We start from the raw sequence: 15,730 nt of genomic DNA, 5'->3' as shown, positions 1-15,730 counted from the left end.
ACAAAATGTATACAGTTCAATGAGAAAAAAAAAATCAAGTTTGGAACTTCTTAAAGAAATGGATATAGACTGGGCAGTCTTTCCCTTTTGATGTGTCCACGTTAAATTGTTTCTGGGATGGAAAAATAAATGTATTTGAAATTGTGTATACCAGTTTTTCAATTTATAAATTAATCCAGATGTGAAGCTTCTGTGCTTGGAATAATCCTATGCACCTCACGGGCTAGCCTGTCCTTTTGGATAAGGTCAGATTAACATGCTACAGGGAAAATATTAACTGTTCTTAACATTAGTAAGCTAAATAGAGACATTAAACTGTATATATTTGTTGATATTTTTAGACACTTTAAAGGGGCAGAAAACTATTTTTTTTATGTGTTTATTTTATATATATGCTACTAAGGACTGCATTGCAAATCTGTATATAAAAACTGTTGTAAAAGGGTCACAACTGAGGTGGTCAAGGAGACACAGAACTCTACAAAAGTAACAGGTTAGTATTCACTCAATATAGCAACCACATTGGCTCCAGAATTCTGCCAGCATACTCAGACTGGATATGGAACCAGAAGTGAATCAATCCGCAACTATGATATCCCCAACAAGCTTGGAGAGCCTTTAAGTGGCAGATCCAGACACATAAACAATGTCAGTCACGCCAGAAAGGCTGACTCAGAGCGTAGGCTCAGGAAAAAATATATATTATAAATATATTCAGACATGGTAGAGCTCTCTTTCACAAAAAAATGTCTGATGCTATTTGCACCCCTTTAGTGTTGCTTTATCATATGTATAGGTGACACTAAGGGGTGTAAAATGCATTGAATTATGTATAGTAAAATGTATAATGCTGAATTATGTATAGTATAAAAGTAATTTGTTTAATTATTTTGCATGGTTTTTTTTCTACAATTTTTTTTTTCCAGTGCCCTGTGGAGGGGAGGGGGGTGTACCTGCAGGATATAGAATTTATGTTCCTAATTGGTCAAAGCGAATAAGATGCTCAATACTCAAAAAGCTTTTCAAAGGCTGTGTCCCTAGACTGCAAAACAATGCTAATTTTGCTAACAAAATTGCAGAATTAACGCCTTTAGTGAATTTACTTATCCTAGAATACAAAGAAAATTCATCATCTTGAATGAGAAAAACTTTAAGGAGAAAGTAAAAATGCCTACGTTAATGGCATGATGTGAATCTGTGCCAAATAAATAGACCTGTAATATTCTGTACAACTCATAAAATAATGGTCTAAGAGAGTTTTGTTATCAGACTTTCCTAGGTATCATTATAACACAAAAATACATACATATTTAGATTTGTATGCTATATAGATTTTGCTTACACTTATGAGATAATGTAACGTGCATGATATACTGTAACTATATCAAAATAAGATCCATGGCTGATTTTTCACATTTCTTTTCTGCTATACATTACTACAGCAGTTTTATTTACCAAGTTATGAACTATCTGAGCACTGGCAATGACAGAATCAGAAGAGTTAAGATTGTACTTCTGGTTGGGAAATAAATCTTATTCGTGTTAGCAGTAGTAAATGTCGTCTTGGCACCTTTTCTTTATCACACATTACAGTTTCAAATCTTTGCTATAAGAAATAATGAAGTAAAGATATGCACTGCCATATATCGTGAATCTCTTTGGCAGTCTGCATAAGGAATGAAGTGTATATGTTACTAAAGGGGTCATGAAGACTTTGAGTTAAGAAGAATGCTCAGTGAAAGGACACGTCAAAGGAAAGAGAAGATATCTGAAGACATTAGTAAAAAAAAATTATCTAAAAGTGCATTTGCTTCCTCTCTGTATTAACTGCAATTGCAACATCAATTGTGTGGTGCTGTGTTATAAATAAATGTAAATTATATAGGGCATTCTTATAAAACTGCAACATAGTAGTTTAAGGTGTTTATTCTAAAACTAAAATAAAGAATAACTGATACTGAGTAAAAAGCAAGGCTGATTTTTATACAGAGTAAACACTTGATCATGATTACATGTCTGGTGCAGACGTAATGTGTTAGAGGCAGAAAACAAAGCCCTACCATCCAAACTCACTGTCATCAGCAGCAAACAAACAAAGTAAATCTATATGCTTCAAAAAGAAAGAATCAGTGTCTCTGAAAAGAGAATAAATAGCCACCAGTAGATGGAGGATTTTACAGCAGTATGTATGTTACCAGGAGAAACATCTTTTATTCGCCCTGACCTTGCTTAAAGGGATACTAAACCTAAATTGTTTCTTTCATGATTCAGATAGAGCATGCAATTTTAAGCAACTTTCTAATTTCCTCCTATTATCAATTTTTCTTTGTTCTCTTGCTATCTTTATTTAAAAAGCAGGAATGTGAAGCTTAGAAGATGGCCCATTTTTTTGGTTCAGAACCGGGGTTATGCTTGTTTATTGGTTTGCTAAATGTCGCCACCAATAAGCAAGTGCTATCCATGGTGCTGAACCTAAAATGGCCGGTTCCTAAGCTTAACATTCCTGCTTTTTAAAAAAAAGATAGCAAGAGTATGAAGAAAAATTGATAATAGGAGTAAAGTAGAAATATGCTTAAAATTGCATGCTCTATCTGAATTATGAAAGAAAAAAATTGTGTTTAGTATCCCTTTAATGTGATAGCTTTTAACTGGTTAAATCAGTCAAGTCTGTCAACACATAAAGTAATCTTTATAATTTGTATTATTATTATTATTATTATTATTATTATTATTATTATTATATAGCTAAAGTATAAAAAATAATAGTTACACTTCTTTATAGTGGCAGCTTCTTCATCTCCCATTTGTTTTTTTCTGTATGTTGACATTACCTCTGGGTTAAACTAAACGATAAGATGGTGACAAGGTATGCCTAAATTAAACATGAGAAACCTGAAACCAAAGATTAGTCAGTGATGCAGTAATACTCTACTTTTCATATGTTTGTCGGACATTCATTCAAACCAGAGATGAAAAACAAGTGTCACAGGGGAAAAAAATAAATCATTCTATTATAGTAGTTGAATATCACCAATCTTTTTAGAGGATTTACAGTCGCAGGCCCTAAAAGTAAAGTACATAAGAAACTCACAATAACTGTAATCTCCACAATCCAGGCCTACTTCCAGACTTCATGTTTAGAAACCCTCCCTCAAGGAACATCAAGTGTAGCACTGCGAGAGGCATATATCCAGGTCACAATATGACTTGAAATAGCCACCGTTTCTCTGGTAGAGAGATCAGAGCACTAACTTAAAGGGACATAATACTCATATGCTAAATCACTTGAAAGTGATGCAGTATAACTGTAAAAAGCTGACAGGAAAATATCACCTGAGCATCTCTATGTAAAAAAGGAAGATATTTTACCTCACAATCTCCTCAGCTCAGCAGAGTTAGTTCTGTGTAAAAAGTTATACTCACCTGCTCCCAGCTTCAGGTAAAAATAAAAAAAAAATGAAGAAATGAACAGCAGCCAATCAGCATCAGCAGTGCTGAGGTCATGAACTCTTACTGTGATCTCATGAGATTTGACTTAACTCTCATGAGATTTCATAGTAAGCTTCCTTTACCTGATTGGTGAAATAATATGAGAGTGCACGATGCTAGTCCCTTCAGATGTCCCAGGACAAACACACTAAAATGCTGCTTAGAAATCCTTTACAATGGGAGGTGGCTACTGAGGAACTTTTGAGGTAAAATATCTTTCTTTTTTACATAGAGATGTTCAAGTGATATTTTCTAATCAGCTTTTTACAGCTATGCTGCATCACTTTCAAGTGTTTAAACATTTGGGTATTATGGCCCTTTAACTAAACATAATAAGGACTGCACAGTTTCAAAACCTCAGTCAAACATAGCAAACTAAATATATGTTAAAGGAAGAGCTAAAGGGTGTATAATAATATGGCTATGTCTAATAGCATTATTGGCACTTATTAACCCTTACTTCTTCACTGTTAGATGCTTACTTTTCATTTTTATGTTATTAATAAGGCTGGCAGCTATAAATCAATGGAAAATAATACACTGTACCACAAGTAGAAGTAGGCAGTCATATCAAAATAATATTATTATAAAGTAAATCCTGCTTCAGGTCAAACTTAATATAGTAAGTCAATTACTATGGTGTAGATTACGCAATGTTGTGTGCACATTGTTTGGAAGCTTAGAAGAGCACGCTTCCATAGGCTCCAATAGGCAAAGTACCTAATGCAGCCCAGGGGGTACATTACACAGCGTTGGGCAGCAAATGAAAAATATTCAAAGAGTAAAAAAATAGGAGAAGCGCTAAAAAAGCTAAAGGTGCTACAATGAATACAATGTGAGATATATAACTTGCTATGCAAATATGATTTAATCAGACACTCAAACGTAGTACAAATCCTGTAAAGATGGAGTACATAAATGTAAAGACATTAAAAATCGGATGTCTCCGTTATAATAAAACACAAATAAATAACTACTGTTGCCAATATGATAAAATATGTCTCTGTATCGATCAGATAAAAAACTTGGATCCTCAAAAACGATTAAAAAAGGATCAGTGCCAGGTAAGGTTTACCCGTATTACCTTCAAGAGTACCGTCCTTTTTTGTGAAGCCACCTCCGTGAGGCGTATGCGTGTCCCGTGATGTCACTGATCGGGAGGCGTCGTCTCTGAAGAGAAATCCTATTGGTCAGGATAACTTGACAGACGAACTATAGCGGCCGCTATATTGTAGAAAAGATGTAATATCCCCCACGGGCTTCGGTGTAAAACTTGGAACCAGCTTGGCTTAGGAACGTATCCTTTCACAATGCGGTCCTGGTGCTCTCCGTAGATTAAAAATTAAATAGCTGAAAGTCTGGTACTTCAACAAAGTATTAGAGTCCTTATAGACGTAATATAAAGTACAGGATAGCTGTGGCTTATCATCAACGCGTTTCTCCCTCTTTCAGGGCTTTCTTTCAGCTATTTCATTTTTAATCTACGGAGAGCACCAGGACCGCATTGTGAAAGGATACGTTCCTAAGCCAAGCTGGTTCCAAGTTTTACACCGAAGCCCATAGGCCACAACAAGGTCTGAAAGAGAGATCTGGACACACTCTAACCCTGCGTGCTGTTCTGCACTAAGAGCGGGGATATTACATCTTTTCTACAATATAGCGGCCGCTATAGTTCGTCTGTCAAGTTATCCTGACCAATAGGATTTCTCTTCAGAGACGACGCCTCCCGATCAGTGACGTCACGGGACATGCATACGCCTCACGGAGGTGGCTTCACACAAACGGACGGTACTCTTGAAGGTAATACGGGTAAACCTTACCTAGCACTGATCCTTTTTTAATCGTTTTTGAGGATCCAAGTTTTTTATCTGATCGATACAGAGACATATTCTATCATATTGGCAACAGTAGTTATTTATTTGTGTTTTATTGTATCGGAGACGTCCGATTTTTAATGTCTTTACATTTATGTACTCCATCTTTACAGGATTTGTACTACGTTTGAGTGTCTGATTAAATCATATTTGCATAGCAAGTTATATATCTCACATTGTATTCATTGTAGCACCTTTAGCTTTTTTAGTGTTTTTTTAGTGCTTCTCCTATTTTTTTACTCTTTGAATGTTTTTTTTTTTTAGGTTTGGAGTAGTTTGGTGCCTCTTGTGCACACTTTAATATACCCATACACAAATGAAAAATATATATATATACTTATGTGTTTTTATGTGTATATAGAAACATAGAATTTGACCAAAAAGGCCCATCAAGTTTACCCATATTACATGTTACTTTGTTCATAGGATAGCCTTATGCATGTCCCAGGCATTTTTTAATTGCTTTACAGTGTTTGTGTTTACCACCTCAGATTCAGACTATAATTGGCCTTTGGTTTTTTGGATCCTATATGCATAATTTTGCATAATTAGTTACATGGTCAAATAAATCAATTAGATTAGTCTGACATGATCTTCCAGCAATGAAACCATGCTGACCTTTGTCTTCTAAGTTGCTTGTCTGAAGGAAAGACACAAGTCTTTCCATTAAAATAGTTTCCAATAATTTGCAATTGAGGTCAAACTGACTGGCCTATAGTTAGCAGAATCTTCCCTACTACCCTTTTTATGAAGAGGGACTACATTTGCAATTTTCCAGTCTTTTGGAACAACGCCTTTTAGAAGTAACTGATAAAATAAATCAGCTAATAAAGTAGCTATCACGGATCAAAGTTCTCTTAGAATCCTTGGATGGACATTATCTGGACCCACAGACATTTACTTTTATTTTTGATAAAGCCCTTGAAACCCCTTTCTCTGTCTAAGAAAAGTACTACTCACATTTTCATTTACAGTAACATCCCTTAATAGAATCCTACTATCTTTACAATCTGTTGTAAAACTGAACAAAAGTAATCATTTTAACAGTTTGCTATTTGTTTATCTTCTTCGACTACTCTATCATCATTCTTGTGTCTTACTATCCCTTTTCTTAGTTTTTCTCTTTTCACTGATATATCTAAAGAAAGTGTTGTCACTGTTTGTTTATACAGATTTTGCTATTTTCTCTTCTGCATCAGCTTTAGCCTTTCTGATTAACTGTTTTTCATCTTTTGATGGGTTCTCCATTTTTCCTTATCCTCGTCTGAGCCAGTTATTTTGAATATACACATATTGACACATAAATATATATGTATTTAAGCACATACATATGTGTTTACAGTGAAAACACTGTCCCCATAGACCGCAATCTAAAGGCACTTTTCAGTGCCATTTTTTTTTTAAAACCCACATCCCCTCACTTTAAACCCCTTTTTTTGCTTCATGCAGTTTTATTTAAAGAAAGGTACTGCCCACTTTATTTGTGTGCAATTGGAGCACATTTATTTAATTAACCATTACAAGTGGAAGCATTAACCAGCCACTTGTAATGGCTGGTTATTTAATGTTTTTTGAGAGCAGAAAATTTGTTTTGCCAATGATAGTGAAGAAAACTGATTTCCTTTGTTACATTTATTTTGTCTTTGTGGGCTCTGATGTTTTCCTAGAATCATAAAAAAAATATTGTGCTGTTTTTGTATGTATAGACAAACCTAAAATAATTTTTTGGGAAACTTGAATGTGACCTCAAAAGAGTTATCTGTTTTTAAAAGATGCACAAGTGGTGGGGAAATATGTTTGCTGATGATTTTACTTATACCACTCAGATATCATTTTTTGCAATAAATGCTAGATAGATAGCTTAGACCCGGCTTTTAGAGGGTACAATGGAAGCGAGGAAAGGGCAGGGTCATCAAGAATAGACAAGAATAGACATCTGAGGGAACGCTGATTTTGGAACCCTTGCCAGAGTGCAGTCATAGGGCAACAAACATCTGCATCCCCATGAACTTTCTCCATAACATCTGCCTTTTCTAATTATGTCTCAATTCTGAGACCACTTCAAGCAGTTGAAAATATCAAGATAACAAAAAGCAGGTTTATAATCCTGCTATATTTGTGCCGTAATGTACAAGGGGCTATATGTAAAATATAGTTGACTGGATACAGTGATTTCTTTCTTTCTCTCTACTTATTTCCCTTTTATTCTCTCTCTCTTTCTCTCCATATTCCTTTCTTCCTTCTTTACCCTAGTGTAGAAATAGGCATTTTACAATATGAAGTCTAAAGTGCTTTACATAGCATTCTGTGGTTTTTCAGATTTAAAGCTATTCAGATTCACTGGAAATCCTGAAAAAAAAAATAACAAAGGTTTTATCCAGTGACTTTGTATCTCATTAACATCAACAATAATCTGCACATTGGGACAGTTAAATCATATTGCACATTATCTACAGTTAAATTAAGTTAACCTGCAAAAATACATATCATAAAACAAGAGAAACAATAGGAGTCTCTATAGAAGTGCGCAAATTATCAGAAACAGGTGTAGGTGACGGATTCAGTGGCGGCAATCCAGGCAGCTCTCTAAGGCCTAGATTTGGAGTTCGGCGGTAGCCGTCAAAACCAGCGTTAGAGGCTCCTAACGCTGGTTTTGGGCGCCCGCTGGTATTTGGAGTCAGTGATTAAAGGGTCTAACGCTCACTTTTCAGCCGCAACTTTTCCATACCGCAGATCCCCCTACGCCATTTGCGTATCCTATCTTTTCAATGGGATCTTTCTAACGCTGGTATTTAGAGTCGTTTCTGAAGTGAGCGTTAGAGCTCTAACGACAAAATTCCATCCGCCTGAAAATAGCAGGAGTTAAGAGCTTTCTGGCTAACGCCGGTTCATAAAGCTCTTAACTACTGTACCCTAAAGTACACTAACACCCATAAACTACCTATGTACCCCTAAACCGAGCTCCCCCCACATCGCCGCCACTCGATTTAAATTTTTAACCCCTAATCTGCCGACCGCCACCTACGTTATACTTATGTACCCCTAATCTGCTGCCCCTAACCCCGCCGACCCCTGTATTACATTTATTAACCCCTAACCTGCCCCCCACAACGTCGCCACCAGCTACTTAAAATAAATAACCCCTAATCTTCCGACCGCAAAGCGCCGCCACCTACGTTATCCCTATGTACCCCTAATCTGCTACCCCTAACACCGCCGACCCCTATATTATATTTATTAACCCCTAATCTGCCCCCTCAACGTCGCCGACACCTGCCTACACTTATTAACCCCTAATCTGCCGAGCGGACCTGAGCGCTACTATAATAAAGTTATTAACCCCTAACCCGCCTCACTAACCCTATCATAAATAGTATTAACCCCTAATCTGCCCTCCCTAACATCGCCGACACCTACCTTCAATTATTAACCCCTAATCTGACGACCGGAGCTCACCGCTATTCTAATAAATTGATTAACCCCTAAAGCTAAGTCTAACCCTAACACTAACACCCCCCTAAGTTAAATATAATTTACATCTAACGAAATTAATTAACTCTTATTAAATAAATGATTCCTATTTAAAGCTAAATACTTACCTGTAAAATAAATCCTAATATAGCTACAATATAAATTATAATTATATTATAGCTATTTTAGGATTAATATTTATTTTACAGGCAACTTTGTATTTATTTTAACCAGGTACAATAGCTATTAAATAGTTAAGAACTATTTAATAGCTACCTAGTTAAAATAATAACAAATTTACCTGTAAAATAAATCCTAACCTAAGATATAATTAAACCTAACACTACCCTATCAATAAATTAATTAAATAAACTACCTACAATTACCTACAATTAACCTAACACTACACTATCAATAAATTAATTAAACACAATTGCTACAAATAAATACAATTAAATAAACTAGCTAAAGTACAAAAAATAAAAAAGAACTAAGTTACAAAAAATAATAAAATATTTACAAACATAAGAAAAATATTACAACAATTTTAAACTAATTACACCTACTCTAAGCCCCCTAATAAAATAACAAAGACACCCAAAATAAAAAATTCCCTACCCTATTCTAAATTAAAAAAGTTACAAGCTCTTTTACCTTACCAGCCCTGAACAGGGCCCTTTGCGGGGCATGCCCCAAGAATTTCAGCTCTTTTGCCTGTAAAAGAATAAATACAATACCCCCCCCCAACATTACAACCCACCACCCACATACCCCTAATCTAACCCAAACCCCCCTTAAATAAACCTAACACTAAGCCCCTGAAGATCTTCCTACCTTGTCTTCACCATACCAGGTTCACCGATCCGTCCTGGCTCCAACATCTTCATCCAACCCAAGCGGGGGTTGGCGATCCATCATCCGGTGCTGAAGAGGTCCAGAAGAGGCTCCAAAGTCTTCCTCCTATCCGGCAAGAAGAGGACATCCGGACCAGCAAACATCTTCTCCAAGCGGCATCTTCAATCTTCTTCCATCCGGTGCGGAGCGGGTCCATCTTGAAGCAGGCGACGCGGATCCATCCTCTTCTTCCGTTGTCTCCCGACGAATGAAGGTTCCTTTAAGGGACGTCATCCAAGATGGCGTCCCTTGAATTCCGATTGGCTGATAGGATTCTATCAGCCAATCGGAATTAAGGTAGGAATTTTCTGATTGGCTGATGGAATCAGCCAATCAGAATCAAGTTCAATCCGATTGGCTGATCCAATCAGCCAATCAGATTGAGCTCGCATTCTATTGGCTGATCGGAAAAGCCAATAGAATGCGAGCTCAATCTGATTGGCTGATTGGATCAGCCAATCGGATTGAACTTGATTCTGATTGGCTGATTCCATCAGCCAATCAGAAAATTCCTACCTTAATTACGATTGGCTGATAGAATCCTATCAGCCAATCGGAATTCGAGGGACGCCATCTTGGATGATGTCCCTTAAAGGAACCGTCATTTGTCGGGAGACAACGGAAGAAGAGGATGGATCCGCGTCGCCTGCTTCAAGATGGACCCGCTCCGCACCGGATGGAAGAAGATTGAAGATGCCGCTTGGAGAAGATGTTTGCCGGTCCGGATGTCCTCTTCTTGCCGGGTAGGAGGAAGACTTTGGAGCCTCTTCTGGACCTCTTCAGCACCGGATGATGGATCGCCAACCCCCGCTTGGGTTGGATGAAGATGTTGGAGCCAGGACGGATCGGTGAACCTGGTATGGTGAAGACAAGGTAGGAAGATCTTCAGGGGCTTAGTGTTAGGTTTATTTAAGGGGGGTTTGGGTTAGATTAGGGGTATGTGGGTGGTGGGTTGTAATGTTGGGGGGGGTATTGTATTTATTCTTTTACAGGCAAAAGAGCTGAAATTCTTGGGGCATGCCCCGCAAAGGGCCCTGTTCAGGGCTGGTAAGGTAAAAGAGCTTGTAACTTTTTTAATTTAGAATAGGGTAGGGAATTTTTTATTTTGGGGGGCTTTGTTATTTTATTAGGGGGCTTAGAGTAGGTGTAATTAGTTTAAAATTGTTGTAATATTTTTCTTATGTTTGTAAATAATTTATTATTTTTTGTAACTTAGTTCTTTTTTATTTTTTGTACTTTAGCTAGTTTATTTAATTGTATTTTTTTTTTAGCAATTGTGTTTAATTAATTTATTGATAGTGTAGTGTTAGGTTAATTGTAGGTAATTGTAGGTAGTTTATTTAATTAATTTATTGATAGGGTAGTGTTAGGTTTAATTATATCTTAGGTTAGGATTTATTTTACAGGTAAATTTGTTATTATTTTAACTAGGTAACTATTAAATAGTTCTTAACTATTTAATAGCTATTGTACCTGGTTAAAATAATTAAAAAGTTGCCTGTAAAATAAATATTAATCCTAAAATAGCTATAATATAATTATAATTTATATTGTAGCTATATTAGGATTTATTTTACAGGTAAGTATTTAGCTTTAAATAGGAATAAGTTATTTAATAAGAGTTAATTTATTTCGTTAGATGTAAATTATATTTAACTTAGGGGGGGTGTTAGTATTAGGGTTAGACTTAGCTTTAGGGGTTAATACATTTATTAGAGTAGCGGTGAGCTCCGGTCATCAGATTAGGGGTTAATAATTGAAGGTAGGTGTCGGCGATGTTAGGGAGGGCAGATTAGGGGTTAATACTATTTATGATAGGGTTAGTGAGGCGGATTAGGGGTTAATAACTTTATTATAGTAGCGCTCAGGTCCGCTCGGCAGATTAGGAGTTAATAAGTGTAGGCAGGTGTCGGCGACGTTGAGGGGGGCAGATTAGGGGTTAATGAATATAATATAGGGGTCGGCGATGTTAGGGCAGCAGATTAGGGGTACATAGGGATAACGTAGGTTGCGGCGGTTTACGGAGCGACAGATTAGGGGTTAAAAAAAATATGCAGGGGTCAGCGATAGCGGGGGCGGCAGATTAGGGGTTAATAAGTGTAAGGTTAGGTGTATTTAGACTCGGGGTACATGTTAGAGTGTTAGGTGCAGACGTAGGAAGTGTTTCCCTATAGGAAACAATGGGGCTGCGTTAGGAGCTGAACGCTGCTTTTTTGCAGGTGTTAGGTTTTTTTTCAGCTCAAACAGCCCCATTGTTTCCTATGGGAGAATCGTGCACGAGCACGTTTTTGAGGCCGGCTGCGTCCGTAAGCAACTCTGGTATCGAGAGTTGCATTTGCGTTAAAAATGCTCTACGCTCCTTTTTTGGAGCCTAACGCAGCATTTGTTTAAACTCTCGATACCAGAGTTAATTTTATGGTGCGGCCAGAAAAAAGCCCGCGGAGCGTTAACAGCCCTTTTACCGCCAAACTCCAAATCTAGGCCTTAGAATGTTGTGGATGAAAGTCGGGAACCTGTGGAAGACAGATAGAAGAGGCGCCTCTTCTATCTGTCTTCCACAGGTTCCCGACTTGCAAAAATACATGTAAAAATTGAAAAAATGTTTTAATAAATTGCAATAAAGTTATGATACAGAATGTTTCAACACACCTGTCACCAATTCTAATATGTACAACACTACAAAAATACCAGTTTAATATTACCAATATTGATAAGGTCTCTCTGGTTATAGGCTCTACCCTATTGTGTGTGACATCATCATGCACAGTGTGACAATGTCAGATCTTGTAGAGGACCATCCTTAAGACATCCTGCACGGAGCATCCTCTTCATACGGTTGCCGCCATACACTGAATCTTCAATGCAAGGAACGCGATTCAAGAGGTCATCCCTTGCATTCCTATTGGCTGAAAAATTTGAATCAGCCAATAGGAATTAGGGCTGCTAAAATTCTAATGGCTATTTGAATCAGCCAATAGGATTTAAGCAGTTTTCATTCTATTGGCTATTTTGAATAAGCCAATAGAATGAGAGCTGCTAAAATCCTATTGGCTGATTTGAATAGCCAATAGGATTTTAGCAGCCCTAATTCCTATTGGCTGATTAAAAATTTTCAGCCAATAGGAATGCAAGGGACGCCATCTTGAATCGCGTCCCTTGCATTGAAGATTCAGTGTACGGCGGTGACCGTATGAAGAGAATGCTCCAGATGTATTCAGGATGGACCCGCTCAGCGCTTCTGGGATCAAGATAGAAGATGCCGCCTGGATGAAGATTGAAGAGGCCGCCTGGATGAAGACTTCTTGTCGCCTGGATTAGGATTTCAACTCTGGGATGAAGATTGATCAAGCGGGACTTCAAAAACTGTAAGTGGATCATCAGGGGGTTAGTGTTAGGCTTTTTTAAGGGTTCATTGGGTGGGTTTTATTTTTTAGTTTAGGGTCTGGCAGTAAAAGAGCTAAATGCCCTTTAAGGGCAATGCCCATACAAATGTCCTTTTCAGGGCAATGGGTAGCTTAGGTTTTTTTAGAATTAGGTTTTTTATTTTGGGGGGTTGGTTGAGTGGTGGGTTTTACTGTTGGGGAGGTCTTTGTGTATTTTTTACAGGTAAAAGAGCTGATATATTTGGGGCAATACCCCACAAAAGGCCCTTTTAAGGGCCCTTGGTAGTTTATTGTACGCTAGGAGGTTTTTTTTTTGTGGGCTTTTTTAATTTGAAAGGGCTATTAGATTAGGTGTAATTCTTATTTATTTTGGATAATTTATTTTTTTATTTTTTAGTGTTTGTTATTTTTTGTAACTTAATATTTTTTTTTAATTAGATAGTTTGTAATTTTTAGAGCAGTTTTAGAATTTTTTTAATGTGTGGTTTAGTTTCATTTAATTGGTAGTTAGTTTAATTTTAGCTTAATAGTTTTATTAGTTTTATTGTTAGTTTAAACTTAGTTTTTTTATTTTGACAGGTAAGTTTAATTTAAGATAGGAAAATTGTAATTGTAATATAAAGTTAGGGTTATGGTTAGGTTTAGGTGTTACTAGTTTAAATTAGTTTATTGCAATGTGGGGGGCTTTCGGTTTAGGGGTTAATAGTTTAATTAATATATTTAGTTGTGGGGGCTTTCAGTTTAGGGGTTAATAGGTTTATAATAGTGGCGGCGGTGTAGGGCTTAATAACTTTACCATAGTGGGGGTGATGTAGGCGGACGGCAGATTAGGGGTTAATAATATTTAAATAGTGTTTGACATGCCGGAGGGTGGCGGTTTAGGGATTAATACGTTTATTATAGTGGCGGCGATGTCGGGAGTGGCAGATTAGGGGTTATAAACTTTAAAATAGTGTTTGTGATGTGGGAGGGCATAGGTTTAGGGGTTTATTAGGTAGTTTATGGGTGTTAGTGTACTTTTTAACACTTTAGTTATGAGTTTTATTTTACAGCTTTGTAGCGTAAAACTCATAACTACTGACTTTAGATGGTGGTATAGATTTTGTTATTTTAGGCTGTAACGCTCCCTTTTTAGCCTCACCGCAAAACTCGTAATACTGGCGCTATGGGAATCCCATGAAAAAAACGTAATTTTTAGGAGTGCGGTACTGACGTTGCGTTACAGGCTAGTGTGCGGTAGACCTGCTATTTGACTCATAATGCAAAATTTGTAATCTAGGTGAATCAGAGCTGCTTCCTCAGATTGAGAAGCTGCCACATTTTTCCTGATTTTTTAGCATGGTGTTTCAATATACAGGTGGTCCTCGTTTTACAACGGTTCAATTTACACTGTTTCAGTCATGTGACTGCTATTGAAAAGCATTGAGAAGCAGTGCATTTATTAAAATAGCAGTAGGTGGAGCTGTCCGCTTGTGTTGCAGCAAAGCCAAGCAAGCTGAAATTAATCAGTTTAACCAGACCTGAGCTATCGAGCAGATTTCAAAGGAACAAGATCTTCCTGACTATAAATCAGTTCAGATTGGAAAGCATAGAAAGAACTGTTTGCAGAAAAATGCAAGTGAAGTCTGTGTTGTGTGATTATTTTATTAGGTTTATAATGCTGTTTAGCATTTACAGTCTTCATTTCAAAGCTTTAAAAATAATGTATTAGGTGTTACTTATGACAATTTTGAGAGTGGCCTGGAACCTATCTCCCTCACTTCCCATTGACTTACATTATAAACTGGATTTCAATTTACAACGGTTTCGATTTACAACCATTCCTTCTGGAACCTAACCCCGGCTTAAACTGAGGGCTACCTGTACTGCATTAATATTGTGTTAATTGTACTAATAATTGGCTAGATTAAGAGTTTTGCGCTATGAGCGGCTCGGTACTAACTTGCAAGTTATTTCTACCGCTCACCTCCCTATAGCGCTGTTATTACCGGTTTGCAAAAACCTGGCGTTAGCAGGCAATATTGCAGCATTGAGCTAAATTGAGCTCCATACCGCACTCAAATACCAGCGCTGCTTTGAGCTGGGTTTACGTGCTTGTGCACGATTTCCCCATTAACATCAATGGGGAGAGCTGGCTTTAAAAAAAGCCTATCACCTACAATAAAGGAGCGTAAAGCTCTGTAACCCAGCCCCATTGATTCCTATGGGGAAACACAAGTTATGTTTACACCTAACACCCTAACATAAACCCCGAGTCTAAACACCCCTTATATGCCGCCCCCAACATCGCTGACACCTACATTACACTTATTGACCCCTAATCTGCCGACCCCGCCGCCACCTACCTACATTTATTAACCCCTAATCTGCCGCCCCAATGTCGCCGCCATCTACAATTATTAACCCCTAATCTGCCGCCCCTAACATTGCCGCCACCTACATTACACTTATTAACCCCTAATCTGCTGTCCCAACATCGCCACCACTATACTAAAGTTATTAACCCCTAAACCTAACCCTAAGTCTAACCCAACCCCTAACATCCACTAACTTTAATATAATTAAAATAAATCTAAATAAAAATTACTATCATTAACTAAATAATACCTATTTAAAACT

This window comes from Bombina bombina, chromosome 3 (assembly GCF_027579735.1).
Source record: "Bombina bombina isolate aBomBom1 chromosome 3, aBomBom1.pri, whole genome shotgun sequence".
Taxonomy (NCBI): domain Eukaryota; kingdom Metazoa; phylum Chordata; class Amphibia; order Anura; family Bombinatoridae; genus Bombina; species Bombina bombina.
This window is presented reverse-complemented; position numbering follows the sequence as displayed.